General features: G+C 40.4%; 1 protein-coding gene across 1 annotated transcript in view; it reads right to left on the bottom strand.

Moving 5' to 3' along the window:
- The window catches only part of CEMIP2 (cell migration inducing hyaluronidase 2), a 113,212-nt gene extending 92,509 nt beyond the window's left edge, over nucleotides 1–20,703 (bottom strand). The window contains exon 1 of the mRNA XM_063455042.1: nucleotides 20,210–20,703. The gene's annotated coding sequence lies outside the window, so the exon portion shown is untranslated. The remainder of the gene's footprint in view (nucleotides 1–20,209) is intronic.
- Nucleotides 20,704–21,886: the final 1,183 nt, after the last annotated feature.

Raw genomic sequence — 21,886 nt, 5'->3', positions numbered from 1 at the left:
CATCTGTTTGAAAGTGAAACCAGTTTTTTATTCATGCAGCCTCTGTCAATCATAGCCAGGGGGGGGTGTGGCTAGGGCTGCATAAACAGAAACAGTGATTTAACTCCTAAATGACAGTGAATTGAGCTGTGAAATTGCAGGGGAATGATCTATACACTAAAACTGCTTTATTTAGCTAAAGTAATTTAGGTGACTATAGTGTTCCTTTAAAGGACCACTCTAGGCACCCAGACCACTTCAGCTTAATGAGGTGGTCTGGGTGCCAGGTCCTTCTAGGGTTAACCCATTTTTTCATAAACATAGCAGTTTCAGAGAAACTGCTATGTTTATGAATGGGTTAAGCCTTCCCCCTATGTCCTCTAGTGGCTGTCTCATTGACAGCCGCTAGAGGCGCTTGCGTGCTTCTCACTGTGATTTTCACAGTGAGAGCACGCCAGCGTCCATAGGAAAGCATTATGAATGCTTTCCTATGTGACCGGCTGAATGCGCGCGCAGCTCTTGACGCGCGTGCGCATTCAGCCGACGGGGAGGAGAAGAGGCGGATCGGAGGAGGAGAGCAGGAGGAGAGCTCTCCGCCCAGCGCTGGAAAAAGGTAAGATTTAACCCCTTTCCCCTTTCCAGAGCCGGGCGGGAGGGGGTCCCTGAGGGTGGGGGCACCCTCAGGGCACTCTAGTGCCAGGAAAACGAGTATGTTTTCCTGGCACTAGAGTGGTCCTTTAACTGTGGCAAAGGAGGTTGGCTGATAGGGGCTGTAGTATAATGTATTACTTGCATTACAGGGGAGGGAGGGAGAGGAGCACATATAGGCACTAGTCTTGTCTCGCAGCATTTCTTACACTCAGAGACTGGGAATCAGGAACATATTGAAATGTAAGAGGGTGGCTAAGGAGGCTGGGTTACACTGCTGAAAAAAAGCAAAACATTTTACAACACTGCAGAAAAACTACACAGAATTGAGAGAAAAGAAACTAGCCAAAGGTAGATTGAGCTCATTAGCTTTAGTTTAAGCTGAACTTGTTTAGCTGCTTGGAGTGTCCCTTTAAAGGATCACCTTAGGCACCCAGATCACTTCAGCTCAATGAAGTGGTCTGGGTGCCAGGCCCCTCTAGTTTTCACAGAGTCCAGTGTCAAATAAGCTCCCACTTGGGAGCTGACGTCGGCACTGGATTAAGGCAAGTGGCTGAAGGGATTTTAACCCCTTCAACGCCGAGGGAGGGGGGCACTCCAGGATTCTCTAGTGCCAGGAAAACAGGTTTGTTTTTCTGGCACTATAGTATCCCTTTAAATCCTTTATAAATAATTGTATGACACTGACAAACGTATTCATGAACACACACACACACAAAGTTAGTTCTAAATTTAGGGAAATATTCAATTGGTTTCCACGGTGGTTGTTCATTAGCAGTTTGCCTTAGAAATGCAACGGTTTTGCCTTGTTTAATATAAACTATATTTTGTTTAAAAAAAAAAAAAAAATCTAACTTCCTGTGAAGCAATCAAAGTCCAACTATTTGTCAGCAAAATTCAAAGTTTTAGTCTCGCCCCATCTCTACTTGTGTTGTCCACCTCCTTGTTAACACCTGGCAATTTCGAGGTCACTGCATTTTAGTTGATCATCATTTTTTATTTTTTTTAAAATACATAATTACTGAACATATAGTCAGACATACAATATTAAGAAATGTAGCAGAGTTAAAGTCACGGTTCAGCTTGCTTTAGGAGGTTTACCCCTAATTTTATTTTTAAAGTTGTCAATTTCAAGAGGAACCATAGTTTTTGTAAAAGTTGCTGATTTTTGTAGGAGATGCTGATTGGCCAGGGCTGTGTTTGAATCATGTTGGCTCTGCCCCTGATCTGCCTCTTTGTCAGTCTCAGCCAAACCTATGGGGAAGCACTGTGATTGGATCAGGCTATCACATGTCCGCAGACTGCTCATTTTTCTGAGGCTTACAGCATGCAGATTTACAGCTTCAGGCTTCAATACAGTAAGATTGTTACTATATTTATGGAGGCATAAGAGGCCCAGGGGGGCTAGATGGTGGTGTTAACACTAAAGGGTAAGGAATACATGTTGTGTTCCTGACACTATAGTGATCCTTTAACCCCTTATGGACACATGACAAGTGTGACATGTCATGATTCCCTTTTATTCCGGAAGTTTGGTCCTTAAGGGGGTTAAATTAAACACTTGTTCAAAGTGGAAAGCAATGCTGAGAGCACAGCAATTTATAGGCATGTGCTGGTGTACCCGGAGATGTTCAATCAAGATAGTCTTCTCCGTGTAGCCCCATACTATCACTAGGGGGAAACTAGGGGGGGAGGGGGGAGAGAATTTGTATCATGCCTTTTATTTTACATTTATAGTTATATTTTGTAAAGAAAATTTTGCAGGAAATTGGAAGAAAAAAAAAATGCTTCGTTCAGTTTCTCTGAAAATAAGCATTCATTCATATTACACCATTTGGCATTTATTAAATGAAATAAAAGCGAGCTGCATACCTATGGATGTCATTAAAGTGAATATATTCAGAGATTTATAATTAATTTTACGGTTAGGGGACTGTTTGCAGGATATACAGCATTAGGGCCGGGCAAAATATAGAAGTTCACTGCTACATATTACATTTGATTTTCATTTGGAATTTCTAAGGGATACATCTCCAAAAACCAAAACCATTACCATAATGGCACCTGGTGGGCATGATTTAACTGGTGACATACATCACATATAACTATAAAATGTCTTTCACAATAGAATCCAAAATGTAAAATGTAATAGTATATTTGGGAATTTCCCACACTATGCTGTCTGTAGTCTAATCCTACCGTATAACAAGATGATTTTGGTGGATTATAGACTAAATCTAGACCTGCTATGAATTTAGCTAATCAATAACACAAGTCCCAACATTTTTTCTGAAACACTGTATGAACCCAGCATCCCACAACTATGTGCAGTGGTTATTGGGTGAATATTTCCCCACCCTGTGTGAAATGCATTCAGTAATGTTTCTAGGACTTTCTTCTCCATTCTAAAAGCAATAAAAACACTGATTATATTACAGAAATCTAAAAAGACGAACTTGTGGAGAACATTTATTGGATGAAAACTAGAGCCACATGAGACGATTATACAATGTGGTTGTAATGCACACCGGCATTAGCCTTAATCAGGGAAAAATTCAGATATTCCTATTTTCAAGTACGCTTATTATTTCCCCAATGTGATTCCTAACTGGATAAATTAATCAAGTTTTACCTCTAATCTTTCATTTCAATAACTAGTTGAGTGCTTTAAAAAAAAAGTCTTCCAGGAATCTGAATTATTCTTTGACAGTAGCTACTCGATCAGCTAGAAATTTATTGTACAGGGGGAAAACAAATCACTAAATGGTATTTAACAAAACACAACATACCTCAAATGTCAACGTACTAACCTTTTGAAAGGCAGTAAGTAACAGTTCAAGGTATTACATGTTCAAACCTTAATACCATGAATAATAACAGGTTAATAGAGGTGTACTCAATGTATAACAATAAGATAGGAAAAATTAGAGACATGATTAAATAATGCATTACACTTTAGCTAAACCCATATGTTTTAGTCAAATATATCTACTGTAGATTTAGTTGATGAAAAGATTTCAGATGATTTTGCTGTCAAAATTAACACTGCTTAACACTTCCTTTAAAAAAAAAAACAAAAACAAATCTAGTTATTTAGGTTCCTGCATTGCACAATTTGTTTAATCCAGAATGTATTATCTCTTGCTCTGTTAATAGCCCACCTGACCCTGCAGGAGCCTCCTGTGTGCAGCTAATGTTCAATTTACAGAGCAGGAGATAAAAACTTCTAAAGCAAGTTCAAACCTGATTGAATATGAAATCATTTCCCCCCCCCATAAAGACAGTCTGAGTCAGGATGGTGTGGCTAGGGCGGCATAAACAGAAACAAAAGTGATTTAACTACAAAAGAGTGCAGGAGTATGATCTTTACAAGGGGTGCCCAATACATCGATAGCAATCTACCAATCTATCGCCAACGCGATTCAGGTAGATAGCAGCCGGCAGCATTCCTTTACCCTGGAGGAGCTAGAATGCGCGCAGAGGTGCACAATGCACACCAACGTGCACCCCCTTCCTGCAGTGAGTCCCAGCAGCAGAAGGATTCCTGTGTGCAAGCAGCGCTGCGGAGGTTGAGCATGGAGGCCAGAGCCAGCAGCAGAAACCATAACCACCTCAATGGACTGACGTGGTTATGATGTCTGGACTCAGTGGGCACCAAGTCCCACATCAATTATAGACTGTTTATTCGCTGAAGGACTAGGACAGCCTGCCACACAGCCTCGCGTAAAGAAATGTCGTTTGCATCATGCCATACCAGTTACTGTCCCGACTGCCGGTATGGAATGAGGCAGAAGCATAACTCTTCTCAAAACAACAGCACATGGAGAGACAAAACAATATAAGAACAGCCAGGTGCAAACCATATAAGCGCTCCCTCAAGTGCTTTAAATATTCAAATGTATATAGAATGCACACCATAACAATCTAAAAAAAATATTTAAAATTTTATTATGTACAAAAAAGTACCAGAAAGAAAACATTAAAAAAATGAATATAAACAAAGTAACAGAAGTAAGGGCAGATACAATCAAATAATAGTAATAAATTACCACAAAAATCCTTACAAGCCTCAGACAGAAACACTAGTCACCAAACCCCCCCAACGTTTTGGCACCAACTGGCTGCCTTTAGCAAGAATAACTCTGCCTCAACAATATCATATTTGTTGCCTGCCGTCTGCAGGGGACCGACTAAACCATTTATCAGTGATGCGGGACCAGTGCTTTAAGGTGGATTGTGAGATATTATTTGCCTTAAAGCCTCGGACATATGCTACTGACTTTACCATGGTCCGCAAGGCTATCAACTTGCTGTCTGGATGGATCGAAAGAGTCCTGTCCTTGACAGCTGGATATCATGGCTGCAATGGACTCGCAGTGCACAACTTCTAGAAAAATGACTGCTCCAGGTTCCAGAGGATCCCAGATTCCCAGAGACCGAGAAACCCAGTACCAATGCCACACCTCCTTGTTGCCTCCTTATGAACCGGTTCATAGAAAAACTCCAGAGGTTTTCTATGTTCCTCCTCTTGACTCCGAAGAACCTATGGAGATGGGGCTCATCCAGACCAAATTGACTCCTGATGAGAGACTGGAGGAGAGGCCATGGCCTCTGTTTTTACTGTGGAGAAAGAGCACTTTATTTCTGTGCCCTACGCACCCACTTAGGCCTCAGGCTCTCTGTTTGGGCACTATACAGATCCACCCACCTCGGTCTATCAGTTGTCAGCACTGTTGTCTTACCTGTCCATGTTCATCTATGTCAGAGGGTACTCAGACTATGATAATTGACAATACCAATGTCCTTCAGGAACATGCTACCAAGACCCCTATGATACCTCTATCTTATGCTCCAGAGACGTCTGCAACTCTTCCTGAAGACACTCCTGTTAAGGCTGGTACCATCACCACTTCCTGCCTGCTCAAAGAAGAAATATCGCCAGACTGTACATATGCCTCTAATGGTACTATTGTTTGTAAAAAAAAAAAAAAAAAAAACAAGGAACGCAATAGGCAGGTGAGTATTGTGGCGAAAAGGGACTTGCCTTAAAAAGGACCACTATAGGCACCCAGACCACTTCAGCTAAATGAAGTGGTCTGGGTGCCAGGTCCATCTAGGGTTAACACTGCAGCTGTAAACATAGCAGTTTCTCTGAAACTGCTATGTTTACATTAGGGTTAATCCACCCTCTAGTAGCCGTCTCATTGACAGCCGCTAGAGGTGCTTCCGCGCTTCTCACTGTGAAAATCATGCAGCGCATGCGTATTCGGCAGAGGACGTCGGAAGAGGGAGGAGAGTCCCCAGAGCCAAGGGAGCCTGGCGCTGGAGAAAGGTAAGTGTTTAACACCTTAACCCCTCTTAAACCCGGCAGGAGGGGGACCCTGAGGGTGGGGCGAACCAAAGACCCTATAGTGCCAGGAAAACAAGTTTGTTTTCCTGGCACTATAGTGGTCCTTTAAGCTTCACCCTGTCACGCATAGAAAAATACATAAGACAAGCAGTCTCCACTTTAACCAGAAAAAGGTAAGAAATGAAGAAAAGAAGAACATATTCGGAGAGATGAAACAAGAAATGAAAAACAAGTTTGGCATGATAGAGCCACTTTAAGGGGTTAATAAAATAACATGCTTAAAAGTTTAGGAATTGCATGCAAATAATTACATAAAGAATAGTCATTAACCAAGAGATAGCCCATCCCTTATGTACTTTCAGTTACTATGTTTTATTACAATATATGTGAATTTTGGAGTCAAAACCCATGTTATATTAACTCCAGGTAATAGAACGTATCCCATACATGTTGGCATGATTGCTGTTAATGTCTACTTCTTTGGAACAGGCCTTCTAGTAAAATATGTAACAAGTCTTGGGCATTATTACTGAAGTCCCTGCCAAAACATACTTGCTACCAAAAAGATTTTTTTTAACAGCTATCACTTTACTGTACACTTCCTGTATTGCCAGAGGAAATTGCATATAAGTTAAACTCGTTTTAAAGCAGAGATGTGTGCAGTGAAATGCCAACGCAACATACATTCACTTTTCTTATAAGACACACGATGTACATGTTTTAATCCCTCACACTGGCATATAAATATGCAAAGAATGTAAAGTGTGATGTTACCATAACTATGTGGTGCTACTATAGTGGTTAGAAACATTTTGACAGTCAAAGCCATTCCAGAATGAAGGGCAGATCTGCAGTAACATTCCATTGTCTCCATAGGGACTGCACTAATTTTTAACTCTTACACCAGAATCTGCACTAATCTCCCAGCAACATTTTCATACATTTCCCAAGCATGGTCACACTATCACAAGGAGGCAAGGTACTATCCAGATCACCTGAGACAATAGAGTAACATTATTTATGCTCTTCTCCCAGATTTTTCACCATTCCAATACCTAAAGTTTACATGGACCTAAAGGAACACTATAGGTGGCTTGCCACCCTAAATCCCTTAAAAGGAATTAAAACGTACATTAGTTCCAGCACCACGCCCACAATCCACCTCCTTGGCGACATCAGAATTGCCCATTTTTAGCCAATCCAATGCTTTCCCATAGAGATGCATTGAATCCCTAAGGGGCAATGTAAACACTGCCTTTTCACTGAAAAGGCAGTGTTTGCATTAAAATGCCTGCAGTGTCCCTTTAAAGAACCCACTGCACGGATTGGTTACAAATACATAGTTTTGAATTTCAGTGCTTTTCAAAACAGTATTCAATGATCAAAAATTAAAACAAATCATGTATCAGCGCTTAGTGAATTTACTCCTATTTTTAAAATGGGGTTCAACACAAAAAATATCTATTAATAAAGAGTTTTCATTCCAGTCTTATTAGAGGGCACTTTTAAAAGTCCGCAGGGATAAGTTGCTGTAACAGTAGTATGTCAAATCTGTGTCTTTGTACGTATCCAAACCTTGAAATAGAAAGGATACTGACTATAGAAATATAGAAATGAAGGCATTGTGCCTGTTCATTTTTTAGCAGATAGGTGTTAAATAAATCCAGCAAACAAATGTTATTCAGGGATCACTCACATTGCAAAAAAATGCATTGTGAAAGGCCAATGCAGGGTTATTCACTAAATGCTTAATTATAACAAAAAAAAAAAAAAATTTAGGCCAAAATTTTGATTTTGAAAAATTCTTCGACTCTGCTTTGTTTGGGATGGTTGCCAGGAGAAAGCCTCCTTTCTAAAAACGATATGGCAGCATGGCTTAGGTTTGCAAAGTTGCATACAAGCAAACCACAAGACTTCTGGAACAATGTATTTTTGCACAGACGGGACCAAAGTGGAGAGGTTTGTGCTGATATGCTGTGCATTATGGCCAAACACACAGCATACAAAAATCGGCGTATTATTGCAGTAAAAGCCAACACTATTATGACATTCACAGTTAATGCCACGCAGAAGATTTATATAGAATTGTGTTCCATATATAAATATTTTACGTGAAATAAAAGCCCTATTTCTTCTGTACAAAAATTATACAATATAAATATTAGAATATTTAAATCATGGTTGAATAGACCTGTAGCTCAAATTCTAGCTTTTGGTCAATGCCTCCATCCTGAAGGGGTTAATGGAAACAAAAACTGCAACATATGCATGTAATTGCATTTCCACTCCGGTTTAAATTCATAAAACCATTTCCTGTACAAATACACATAAATCACAATGGGGAAAACAAAAACAGACTAACCCCATCCCCCTTAAAAACTTTTTCAAAACATTCTGACAGAAAACCAGGGGATGACAAAAAAAAAAAATATTAATTGCCTTTAATTTTCTCTGGGGCTGAATGTGCTGCATCTGAATGTGTAGAAATTTGGGTCTTTAAAAAGGTCTTTTTAGTTTTCATTTTACAAACAAAAAAAAAAAAACACTGGCATGTGTAGAAATGAATCTTGTCACACACACCCAGCTGTCAGACAACAGGTTGTGTTACTTCCTGGTTTGTTTAGTTCAGTGGAGGTAAACTTGAAGCAGGTAATTTACCCACAGCAACTGTCTTGCAAAAACTTCTCATTGAGCTGCATTGGGAAGTCTGATTAGACCGCCACAGAAAGTCTGAGTTAGAGAAGAAAGGAAGGGCTTGCAATAGCTTTAGACAAGAGATCTGCAGCTTTTGCGAAATATGTTTAGATATAGCTTCAATTAAAAGAAAATGCATACTGTTAGCATGTTTTCTGTGTGGGGTATATCTACTAAACTGTGATTCTATTTATAAATCGAGGGGAGTGTACATTTATAGGAACAGTTTAGGCACCACAACAACTTCAGCAAAAATAAGTTATGGTGCCAGGTCGTCCCTGGTGTTGTCCCACCTCAAGTCTTTGTTGCAGCACTGAATCTCCCCACCCTTCTGTTTTCTAAGAATATCTATTTATTTATTTGTAAAATATTTTACCAGGAAAGATACATTGAGATTTATCTCGTTTTCAAGTATGTCCTGGGTCCACAAATCATTGCATTGTTACAGTTAGTGTACAATAAAATACAAAAACAAAAACATACAAAAACAATATTAATATACAATATATACAAAATTTAACATAGAACAGGTAGGAAATATATAATATACCATGACAGGTGCATTCTGTTTTGAGGTATGTAGAGAGGGATCTCTTAAAGGACTTTAGGCTTAGGGAAGATTTTAATTTGTGCGGGAGGTCGTTCCACAAATGCGGTGCTCTGTAGGAGAAGGAGGATCAGGCTGCTTTCTTTTTATATTGAGGTAGACTAAGTAAAGTGTTGGTACTGGATCGGAGGTTGTAGGAAGTGGGAACAGCCGGGGAAAGCATTGCGTTCAGGTAGGGTGGGAGTTTCCCCGAAAAGCTCTTAAAACACAAGGCTGGAAAGATGAAGAGTGCGTCTGGATTCCAGCGACAGCCAGTTTAGTTCTTTTAGCATGTCACAATGGTGGGTCCTGTAATTACATTGTAGCACAAATCGGCAGAACGAGTTATACAATGTTGAGTTTATTAATGTGGGATTGCGATGCAGATGCATATACTACATCCCCATAATCAATGATTGGCATCAGCATTTGCTGTACAATCTTTTCCTTTACTGAAAGGCTTAGGCAGGATTTGTTTCTGTACAGGGCACCTAGTTTTGGATAAAGTTTAGATGCAAGCTTTTCTATGTGCAGGCCAAAAGATAGATTGGGGTCTAACATCATACCCAAGTATTTGAAAGAGTGGACTGCGGTCAGTGTGCCATTTGAAATTGTTTTGATGGATAGGTGGGAATTGTGTAATTTGTGTAATTTAGGTACTGTTCCAAAGATCATTGTGACAGTTTTGTCAGTGTTCAGGAACAGTTTGTTTTTTGCGATCCACTTTTCTACCTCTGTAAACTGGTCTTGGAGCACAGCCTCAAGCTGCGGTAGATCGGAATTGCTCGCATAGATTACTGTGTCATCTGCGTACATTTGAGGATGTGCAGACATTAGGCAGATCATTTATAAATAATGAAAATAGTAGGGGGCCGAGAATGGAATCTTGGGGAACACCACACGTGACTGGGAGAGGGAGTCGCTGTCAGAAATGGACACATATTGCGAGCGTTCCGATACATACGATCGAAACCAGTTTAGCGAATGATCACCAATACCTGAGTTTTTGAGTTTGTGCAGTAGAATGTCGTGGTCTACTGTGTCAAAGGCCTTAGCAAAACGGGATGGCGCCTGCAGAATTGAGCACCGGTGCCGCTGATTGCCTAAGAGCGGTCGGCTGATGCTCCCAGCCAGTCAATTCCCATTCATAAAGAATAACTTTTCTTCTCAAGCTAGTTTTATGAATGGGGATTCACCAAGAACCGTTTAACCTCTTATGGCAAGGCCAGCTGCAGGGACCTCCTGGCACCATAACAAATTCAATATGATGAAGCTGTTATGGTGCCTGGAGTGTTCCTTTAAGAACAAAGCTCCCCAGTACATTGCTGACATCAAAGGGACTACTTGCCTCTTTAGAGGTTTTCCAGATTGCAGATAGAGCTCTCAAAATCTGCTGTACCAGACAGTCCTCGTATGTCAAACAGTACTGGCATGGAAGAATTTGCCAATATATAATAAAAGGATTATGGTAGGAATACCCAATCCTGTGTAGAAAAATGTGACCCCAGCTGCACATCCCTTTTCCAAAGTCAATGTAACATTAGTGACCTTTAACCTGGACCCCTGCTAAGACACAATAACTGTTCAGGGACATAGGCATCCGCAAACAGCATGGAGCTGGATGGAAAACTGTTGTAACAAAGCAACACCTGTCAAAACACCGTCCAATTTTTTTTTTTTTTTATCACCAAATAATGAAACTGCAACTTTAATGGGAATGAAAAAAATATTGCAGTGCATGCATTTAATTGGACTTCTACTTCGGTTTAAAATTTATTATTCCATTATCTGTACAAATATACATAAAACACACACAAACCCCCCTTGCATATTTACAAAGAGTTCCGCTTTTGCGTAAAAGCAGGGCATATCAAACTGTGACACAGGTGTTGCAGGATTGCTACTGTCAAATTTCACTGCCATCTAGGAGGTTCTAACATCACTTAGATGATTACATATTGATCCATAAAAATCCAAGCAAACAAGTATAATTACGTAACCCATCAGAGTACCATTTACTAAAAGCTGATGGTCACGTCTAGAAATGACAGTGCTTCACTCCCTCACCCCAGTGGACACTACTGAAGAAGTACGTCATAGGCAAGTAAAAATGCACATCCCTCTACATTTCTATGTCCAAGTCACATTAACGCATGTTCATCCATCAAGCACCCACGTATATAGCACCGTCATATAGGGGTACATTCATTTGAATGGTAAAACGATCCTGCAATGTATGCTATAAAATTAAAATGGATGGCAAAAAAAAAAAAAAATAGAGGGTGGGGGGTATTCACAACTCATCAACTATCTAGTTAGCCATTAAAGCTAAAATCTCACATATGACAGTTAAACTTTAAGAAACAGTATTCTCTTAACAATAGATGGTTTTGGGAGATCATTACATGAGAGGAATTTTTCACCCACACATTTATTCAATTCACGACTAGAGTAAATTTCTCTTTTTTCCCCCCAACTGTAAAATGGTCATCTGAAATAAAAGCTTAAACCTTCTATAAAGATGAGATATTTGTAATTTCCCTATGAAGATACAAGCCTCAAGGAGTGGGACTACGTTGAGTTATATTTATATGCACCGTAAAGCTCAGCTAAACTTGTAAGCCGACAAGTTTAACAATTCATATGCATTTGTTTATTGGAAACAAATCTAAACTATTATTTTTTTCCCCCACTGATGGGAAATCTAAAAACTTGAAAACTACAGTTATTTTATCTGCTGCCTTTGCAAGTCCTCCCCTTCTAACCCAGGCCGGACTTCCTGTTGCTGCCCAATCAGACTTCCCAATGCAGCTCTAGTTTGCAAGTTAGGGATTCTGGGCAGTTGTCTGCCTCTTGAGTTTACCAGGAGGTAACAGGACTGTTTGAGAGAAAAAAACAAAACAAAAAACCAACTACACACACACACCAAAAAAAATTGTTTTATCACTCGCTCCGCACATAGAGTGAGAATAAAGATGGCTCTACATAAGAAAATATCTTCCTCCTACCTTCAATGAAAAATTGTAATGTTCTTACCAAAGTAGTGTTTAGCAGCAAAATGAAAACCGTACATGCATAAATTGCAAAGACCTCCAATGGGGACATCGCTGCTGGGTGTCCGGTGTACATGCATAAATTGCAAAGACCTTCCATGGGGACATCGGTGCTGGGTGTCTGGTGTACATGCATAAATTGCGAAGACCTCCAATGGGGACATCGCTGCTGGGTGTCCGGTGTACATGCATAAATTGCAAAGACCTTCCATGGGGACATCGGTGCTGGGTGTCCGGTGTACATGCATAAATTGCAAAGACCTCCAATGGGGACATCGCTGCTGGGTGTCCGGTGTACATGCATAAATTGCAAAGACCTCCAATGGGGACGTCGCTGCTGGGTGTCCGGTGTACATGCATAAATTGCAAAGACCTTCCATGGGGACATCGGTGCTGGGTGTCCGGTGTACATGCATAAATTGCAAAGACCTCCAATGGGGACATCGCTGCTGGGTGTCCGGTGTACATGCATAAATTGCAAAGACCTTCCATGGGGACATCGCTGCTGGGTGTCTGGTGTACATGCATAAATTGCAAAGACCTTCCATGGGGACATCGCTGCTGGGTGTCCGGTGTACATGCATAAATTGCAAAGACCTTCCATGGGGACATCGGTGCTGGGTGTCTGGTGTACATGCATAAATTGCGAAGACCTCCAATGGGGACATCGCTGCTGGGTGTCCGGTGTACATGCATAAATTGCAAAGACCTTCCATGGGGACATCGGTGCTGGGTGTCCGGTGTACATGCATAAATTGCAAAGACCTCCAATGGGGACATCGCTGCTGGGTGTCCGGTGTACATGCATAAATTGCAAAGACCTCCAATGGGGACGTCGCTGCTGGGTGTCCGGTGTACATGCATAAATTGCAAAGACCTTCCATGGGGACATCGGTGCTGGGTGTCCGGTGTACATGCATAAATTGCAAAGACCTCCAATGGGGACATCGCTGCTGGGTGTCCGGTGTACATGCATAAATTGCAAAGACCTTCCATGGGGACATCGCTGCTGGGTGTCCGGTGTACATGCATAAATTGCAAAGACCTTCCATGGGGACATCGGTGCTGGGTGTCCGGTGAATTTAACTTACTTGAGCCTTTCCCTTGCAGGCGCATATCTTTTTCCAATGGAGACACTGCTTTTGGTAAATAGCCTGTAGGCAAATCTGGCTTTAACTTTATCTGCCTTTTAGTAAAGATAATTTCCAAAGTTATAGCACTTACTGTGCATGCATACTCTCTGGTGACAGAAGCAGCCTGGAAACTTATGGAATATATAATAAATAACAAAAAATTTAATGAAAATGGTTTTCCAGTTTCAAGGTTTATTGTCCTTTCCAAAGAACCCATGCAGAGTAAACAGATGTTAGTGGTATATATGGAAATCTCCATGGCTAAATAAAAGCTGAGTAAGATAGAAATTCATAGACAATGTGATGTTTTATGCATGAGGCTCTACAACCAAGTGGTACCATTAACTATAGTTCTGCAAATCATATAAATCCCCAGTGCATCTTTCATCTTTGCAAAACATGCCTTGGGGAAATAATTCTCTTTTTCAGAAAAGAGGAAAAAAAAAGGGGGGGGGGGATCTAAATGTATTTTCCATCACATTTGTAGTAGCAATATAATTTAGCTTACCCATCCAAGACTGCCTACATTTCTGCAAAAGGTCTACATAAAAAGATTTGTGCAAGAAATTTGAGAAACATGCACTAAATGTCAACCTGCGATAAGCTTGGGTCTGACAAGAGCAGGAACAGATGGTATGACCATTACACTGGAGGTGTAAAATAGGATTTTATTTTCTTTGTAAGGTTTCTCGGTTTCATATTTGGCACCAGAGGAATGTAGGAGTAAATGCAACACTTTTTATTTTGTTATTCCAGTGATTTTACTACAGCACAAAAGCCAGACCATGACCCATTAGTGGGATACACATATGAGAGAGTAGAACAGAGCATCTCAAAACATTCTCTGATACATCATCACCCTTTCCATTAGCAAAGCTATAAGAGGGTCAGATTTGCAGCCTCCCCCACCCTACCCGATACATAGGTCATACCTCTGCCATATTATGGGTGATTCATATAGAATCTATGGGTGCCCTTTATTCACACAATTTCTATTCAATTGATTTAGGTTAAAATCATGAGTGAGGCGGCAACATCCTGGCTAAGCTGTGGGAAATGGATTTAACATAACATGTGAAAGGGTATTCACTGGATTTATTCATCTTCCGTGGCATGCCTTGTTAACTCCAGTGGTATTAGGCTTCCAGCAGAAACTAACTCATTAGTATGGGGGGGGCCTCATTAAAGAATTCGGAAACTGTAATCCTCCTGTCAATAGTTTTACTGCTCGTATCTCACCACATACTGCTGCTGTCCCACAGCTCGTAGTTTGAGAGGATGGGAAGGAACCTGAGGGATGACAGCATATCAAATTACCCTCAAAACAAAACCGTACTCCTTAACCCAGATCACACCTGTTAAGACCTTCAGTGGTTATGGTGCTGAGGTCTTCTATTCCTTTCCCAATAGCAGAGTATAAGTTATTATAACTGCAGTTAGGGTGTAGAGGAATAGGGTAGATGGATGCAGCTTCCAAGACGATACTCCCCAGCAAGTATAATATTTCCCAAGCTTGAGCCTAGACTTCATGAAGGGCGTAACAGGAATGAGCTTTATTGACGCCACACTGCTTTTATGGAAATCCTCCTGCAAGGGGACCTCCCACAGTAAACAAAAGGAACAACCAATCATCTTACAGATTAACAGTAAAACACTCCTTCTCTCTGCCTGGGAGATTCTGAGATAAGTTAAGGAACAACCCAATTATCTCCAGGCAGAGAGCATACAATTTACCCAAAACTTAGAACGCCCATTTACCCACAAGGTATCCCCTCAAATTACATGTCCCCTGATAGCCCCGATCTGGGAGACATATTCAAATTTCACCCAGATCGGTTCAGGGGTTCTCAAAAAGTGTGGAAGTCTTAGTTTACCGACTGCACACGAGGCTCCTGCCCAAAACAGTTCCACAAATTCAGTGTGTGTAGTCGGTCAATTCAGAAAATGGCATAAAAACAAATAAAGACACAAATGGAGCCTCCTGGCTCATAGGAGCGATTGCTTCCCTTGTTCGTATGAAGCAAACTACCAAATGGCGCTTACCTAGCTGTTCGGCAACAAAAGGAAGCAGGCGTTCGTATGTTTCAGCGGTGGTTCGGGAAGTCGAGTGTCCGATTTTAGTTCCAGACACTCGATGACCAAGTCCCGCCGCCTCCTTTCGTGCAAACAAGATGGCCGCCGTTTTCTGTTCCACGTGGCATTTGGCTACACGAACAGCGGCCGCCCAGAGTGCGCTAAGTAGACGGTTCTCCTTTGAAGTTAATGAGCCAGGAGGGTGGTCGGTGTTCGGTAGTTTTAAACTACCGAACCAATAAATCCGAAATAAACAAAATATCGCAGAAATTCACGAATTAACAAGAAAATGCCGAAAATAAGTATTTTCTTCACAACACCACACACAAGATATGCCTCTCTCCCCTCTGTAAGGTGACCTCACCCACTTTTCCATTGTTCTTTCCCCTCAGTGCTACAATCGATGTCTATAATTTTGAGCCAACCATACTGTGTGTGTATATACACATACATACACACACACACACAAAGTATGGTTGGCTCAAAATTATAAACATCAATTGTAGCAGTGAGGGGAGAAAAAAAAAGCTTAAGTTAAATGAGATAGATATAGAGATAGATATAGAGATAGAGATAGAGATAGATATAGAGATAGATATAGAGATAGAGATAGAGATAGAGATAGAGATAGAGATAGATATAGAGATAGATATAGAGATAGATATAGAGATAGATATAGAGATAGATATAGAGATAGATATAGAGATAGATATAGAGATATATCTATCCTCACATTTACCTTTTAAGCTATTTTTCAATATTGTCTCCCCAATGTATAATTTTTTATTAGGCTTAGGCATTTTACAAAGAAACAGATGAAACCAAGCCACTCTGCTTACAGCACTAATGGATTTTAGTTCACAGATAACTTTATCAAAGCAGCTGTCAGAGATAACGAATTCTAAAGTAAAACAAATCAGTTACCAGAAGTAACAATAGTTAATATAAGAGCTCATGCTGTGTGATTTATGTCAAGTATTCTAGCTCTTCCTTATGGCCTTTGCTACAAAGGCATGACAACTACAAGAGTAAAATTATCTCCTCTTAGGACAGCAAACGGTTAAAATACCCAAATGATCTGCATGGTGTAAATCCAGTAAGGCTAACCTCCCCCTGTAAAAGCGGAAACAGTGAAATTATACATGTAAAAACAAGTTTAGTCTACTTTTCACATATGCATGGAGAATGGCATACTAAGCATGAATCCTAGCCATGTTTTTACAATATGTTAATTAGCATTTAATCTGATAGGGATGATAAATTGTGGTAAAAGAGCACCAAACAACATTTTATCTAAAAATATCAGTGTCAGATATAATGTACAAAACCAGAAAAATTTACATTTTTTTCAAAATAAGCAATCTTTGTCTAAATTAGGCAATTTGTTTCACAACTTATTACAGGTCGACCACAAAAACTATGCACGGCACAAGTGATAACCAGAAATAATGTACACAAGTTATAGGAAGAAGGTTTATGCATCTGGGGGAAAAGAAAAAAAGTCATCAATGTCATGTCCAAAGAATCCGTGTACCTTCATCACTTTAGCATTTTTGGCCTAAAAATTAATGAGGACTTCCAGGCAACTCACAGATTAAATGTATCACCATAACAACTACAGTTCACAGGAGTGCCCTGCCATTCTCCCAGTGTAATTTGTCAAAACGTTTTAGAATAGTTTGACAACTTACCGGTGTCCCACAATTGCACTCTGGAGACAAAGGGAGTGTGGTGTCCCTTGTTCGATCACATGTAGGAGAGGCTGGGCGTCTTCAATGAGCATGACCCTACTTAGCTGGGTGGAGATAACTGGGTTCTCCTGCAAGGACAATCAAGAAGCAACCTGTGCAAGTTGGCACCTGGCAAACTTAGATAAGTTGTCAAACTACTCTCTAAAAATGGTTTGTCAAATTACCCTAGGAATGTGTTTATGTCACCATTACCACTACAGCTGTAGCTTTAAATTACTAAATGGTGAATTAAAAACGGGGTTGCAAGATCTAGGCCAAACAGTTGTCTCAGGGAGGGAGAGGGAATTGCCAAACCAACTAGCATCACAGTTTGGCTAACGGATAATGTAACTGGAGTTTTCAAATTTAGTTATAAAATCGCTGTTTAAAAAAGAGATTCTCTAGTGCCAGGAAAACAAACCCGTTTTCCTGGCACTAGAGAATCCTGGAGTGCCCCCCTCCCACGTCGCTGAAGGTGTTAAAACCCCTTCAGACAGACACTTGCCTGAATCCAGCGCCAATTTCCCTTGGCGCTGGGTCAGGCTCCGCCCACGCTCCTCCCCCGCCGAGACTTAATGCGAATGCATGGCAATGGGCGTGCGCGTGCATTAGACCTCCCCATAGGAAAGCATTATTCAATGCTTTCCTATGGAGATTCCGGCGACTTTGGAGGTACTCATGCATAGCGTGAGGACGTCCAGCGTCGTTTAGACAACCAAAAGTCGTATAAGAAGACGGAAGTCCCTCTGGTGGCTGTCTGCTAGACAGCCACCAGAGGAGGACTTAATCCTGCAAAGTAATTATTGCTGTTTATAAAAACTGCAATAATTACACTTGCAGGGTTAAGGGTGATGGGAGTTGGCAACCAGACCACTTCAATGAGCTGAAGTGGTCTGGGTGCCTACAGTGTCCCTTCAATGAATAAACCCCAAAATATGCATATTCTACTTATCAAATCATAGTTATAACTAATTAATGCATATTGTTGGCGGCACATATATGTTTCTTATAAAAACAGCAGATAAAATGTGCTGGACGATCTAAAATTTGGCAAGTAACAGACTTAATATAATTTACATAGAAACGGGTAATTCAAAAGTCAAATGAACAGATTGTGTATTGGCATCTGGACACTGTAAGCTTGATATTAATACTTTACATTGGAACATATTTAAAGGGTTACTGCAAACACCATGACCACTTACGTAATTTGAGGTGGTCATGGAGCCTGTTGCCTGTATGTGAAGTGTGTCGCTATGAAATGTTTCACATACAGAGTTTAACCAAGGGGTGCACAAAAGGTAGATCCCCAAATATATCAAAACTACGACTTCTATGATGCTTTGCCACTCTAAAAGCAGGCAAAGCATTATAGTTCTAAAACATCTGGGGATCTACCTCTTGGGCACCCCAACTACTGATGCAAAATAATAATTTCACATTTACATACGTAGAGTTATTTTATTTAGTTTGGGGATATAGATTTCTAAAGACCATGTCCAAATAAGAAACATCTGTATTGAATTACGAAGATTTGGGCGCTTACAACTTTCCTGGAAACTCAATCCAGTTCTTTTGGTAAGCGAGATGCTGCACTGCCAGAAACCAATCTAAGGCAGATATCCATGCTTTGTATGGCCTTGCATGGCATTTACACTGTGTGCTCTAGTGGTTATGAAATCCAAGCAATTACCCCCAGAGGCAGAATTGGCAGCCTGTATAAAAAAAAGAGGACAGGAGTATGGGAAAAAACAGTCTTGACAGGATCATGGGGTGTGAGCAATGAGCAGCCAGATAATGTGAATGGTAGACAAGCTTGGATAGACAAGAGATCGTCTTAACTATTAGAGTTAATTCGCTAAACACTAAAGTAATGAACTGAAAAACAAATTGCAAAATGCAGACTAAAACAATCAATATATAAACAGTATCCAATTCCTCTATACGCATAGCTTATTCAGTTTTAAATTCTCTAGAATTTGGTGTTTGGTTAACAAAACCTCCAAGGTATGGGGGTATTAAAAACAAAAATGTGATTTACCTTTTTAGGCCAAAATAGCTGCATTGGAAAGATTCTCCAATTCAGTCATTTATTGAAACTTGGCTATTTTGCCATCAAATACAGCCTGTCATTTTTTAAAACTTTTATTTAATATATTAAACACCGCAACAAAAGTCAATAAACAAAAAAGTACACATACTGCAAAATGCAACAAAGAAAACAGGTGCTGTTCTGTATCAATGTGCTAAGAAAGTCGTAATCACAATGGAAACCAAAAAGGATGTTTTGTTTCTTAAATGTAGTGCTTTACCTTAAATAGCCATTTTTGGCTTGATAAAGCTTTCTCAAACAGCACACTTACTCGCTCTTAGCTGATAATAAATCGTTTCACGGTACATATGTTTTATATAAAGTATGCCAAGGATAAGATTTGGAAGCTGTTAAAGTCACAGTTGTGCTATCCTGACAAATAAATGATTAGTTGTAATTAAGATTGGAGTGGTTTACAAAAATGAGATTTACGGTCATGATAGATAGACAGACAGATAGATATTCAAAAGTAAAAGCCCATCAATGACATCTGCAGAACTGCCCCTTAATCTACTGGCAGGTCACTAGGGAAGGACTGACCTAACCCAGATATGCTGGGGGTAATAAAGACAATAGCCACTGTCTCTCCCATTCTCAGTAAACACATTATACACAGTAGCAGCACTAGGAAAGTGACTGAACGGGATACATTATGCAGTGGATATTATTTAACCCTTTAGATGGGTGCCCAGCTACAAGGAGAGGGTTTATGGGAATAATTTAACTCTTACAGCAGCTATAGACATTCAGCACAAATGCCAATTCTGACAGAAATGACACCAGGAAGCTCTCAGACTCAGAGGAGTCATTGTAAGCCTTCTAACATTGTAAGATGGTTAATGGCCACCCCCCATAAAGCTGATGGACTCACCGTGGGTGAAGGATGGAGTCACACGTGCAGTGAGCTTGCCATGGCAGGATCGCACACACAGGCCGGAGCGAAGCTCTATCTCCCTCTCTGCCTCACAATAGGCACCGGTTGCTCAATAGGTACAAGAAGTTTTGGTTTTTTTCCTTCCCAGAAATGACGTCTCCTCTGTGCTCCCTCCTCCCCACCCCAACCTGAGATTTGTTTCAGGAACAACAAAGGACGTGCTGCTCGGTGTGTCTGCGCTATTGCTCTTTACCCTGGCCGGCTTTGGGTTTAGTTTCTAATTGTTTCTCTTTGGCTCTGTTTGTCCCTCTGCATGATCCAACCCCCCGAAACCTGGGCTCACTCAGATACAAAGTATCAGCCTGACCTGCAGGGGGGGGAGACACTGGCAGGGAGAGGGTGTGGGTGGGGGGAACACTGAGATCTGCTGGGGGGCTTCTACAAAGCAGACTCTCTGCTCAGCCTCACCAGTAGGAGCTACAGCCGCTTCTCATACTCATATATATGTGATATGTGTGATGTAGGAGGAAGGGAGGAGCATGGCCTCTGCCTTACCACCAGGCCTGGGTCTGCTGCTCCCCCTGCTGCTGCCTTCCTCTAGGAAACTTTTTTTTTTGGCAGGATATGCATTGCTGGGATTGATCACATCCTTTATTATTACACTCCCTATCCAAGGGAAGTACATGACACTGTCAGGTTAATCCAGAAAAGGAGATAAGCAACAAACATGTATACACAAGGTTCTACTCACCTTTCTTACAGATAGTATATTTATTATATAATCTTCTCTTGTAAAAACATGTTAATACGTCTTTAATATAGAGAAATATGCCATTATGTCTGTTTATTTGATATACTTTATCTGTTATTAGTATGTTATGAAATATATATGGTGTTTGTGTATGTATATATATATATATAATAAAATTGTGGCTTATTTGTGGTATGCATATTGCAAATTGTATTTTTATTTGTAACCATTACAGTGCTGTGTGTTCCATTTGATCAAGAAGTGCTTAAAGAGGTTTTGCATATCTGTAAAAAAAAATTGGTTACTTTTCAAATACCATGTTTTGTAAAAAAAAAAAAAAATAATCTCATGCGTACCCAGTGGTGGATTCATAGCCTAGCCTCGAGAGGTGAAATAGATTATTTTAAAGGATTTCTCCAAATCTTTATTCTCATGGATGTCATTTTATTTATAGTGCCCTATTGGGCACTAGTTAATAGGTAACCCACCCCTTTATTTCTATAATTATCGACAATGCTATGAAATAATAATAATGCTATAAATTATAATAATCGATAATGCATTTGATTGGACTGTTTCTCAGCTCAGAGCGAATGCGCACATGGATTGCAGTGAGTGTGGGGAGCATACAGGAAGGCAATAATTAAGACAGAAAAGGAATAAACGGAGAGTTGGAACATGGAACCTTCCCCAAGGGAGAAGCTTATTACATCCGTTGTCAGTGTGCACTAGTGACAGACATGATTTTTGCACATGATATTAGGCAGCCCGAAACAAAGTTGCAGATTTCTTTGTAAGTGCAGCGTTTCAAGAAGAAACCTGTATTGATTCAATGCATGTATATGAGGAGATGCTGATTGGCCAACACAGCGTTTGGCTCCTAAGGGAAAGTATTGGATTGGATGAGATAATCCATTCTGATG

The sequence above is a fragment of the Pelobates fuscus genome, chromosome 5, assembly GCF_036172605.1.
Source record: "Pelobates fuscus isolate aPelFus1 chromosome 5, aPelFus1.pri, whole genome shotgun sequence".
Lineage (NCBI taxonomy): Eukaryota > Metazoa > Chordata > Amphibia > Anura > Pelobatidae > Pelobates > Pelobates fuscus.
This window is presented reverse-complemented; position numbering and strand designations above follow the sequence as displayed.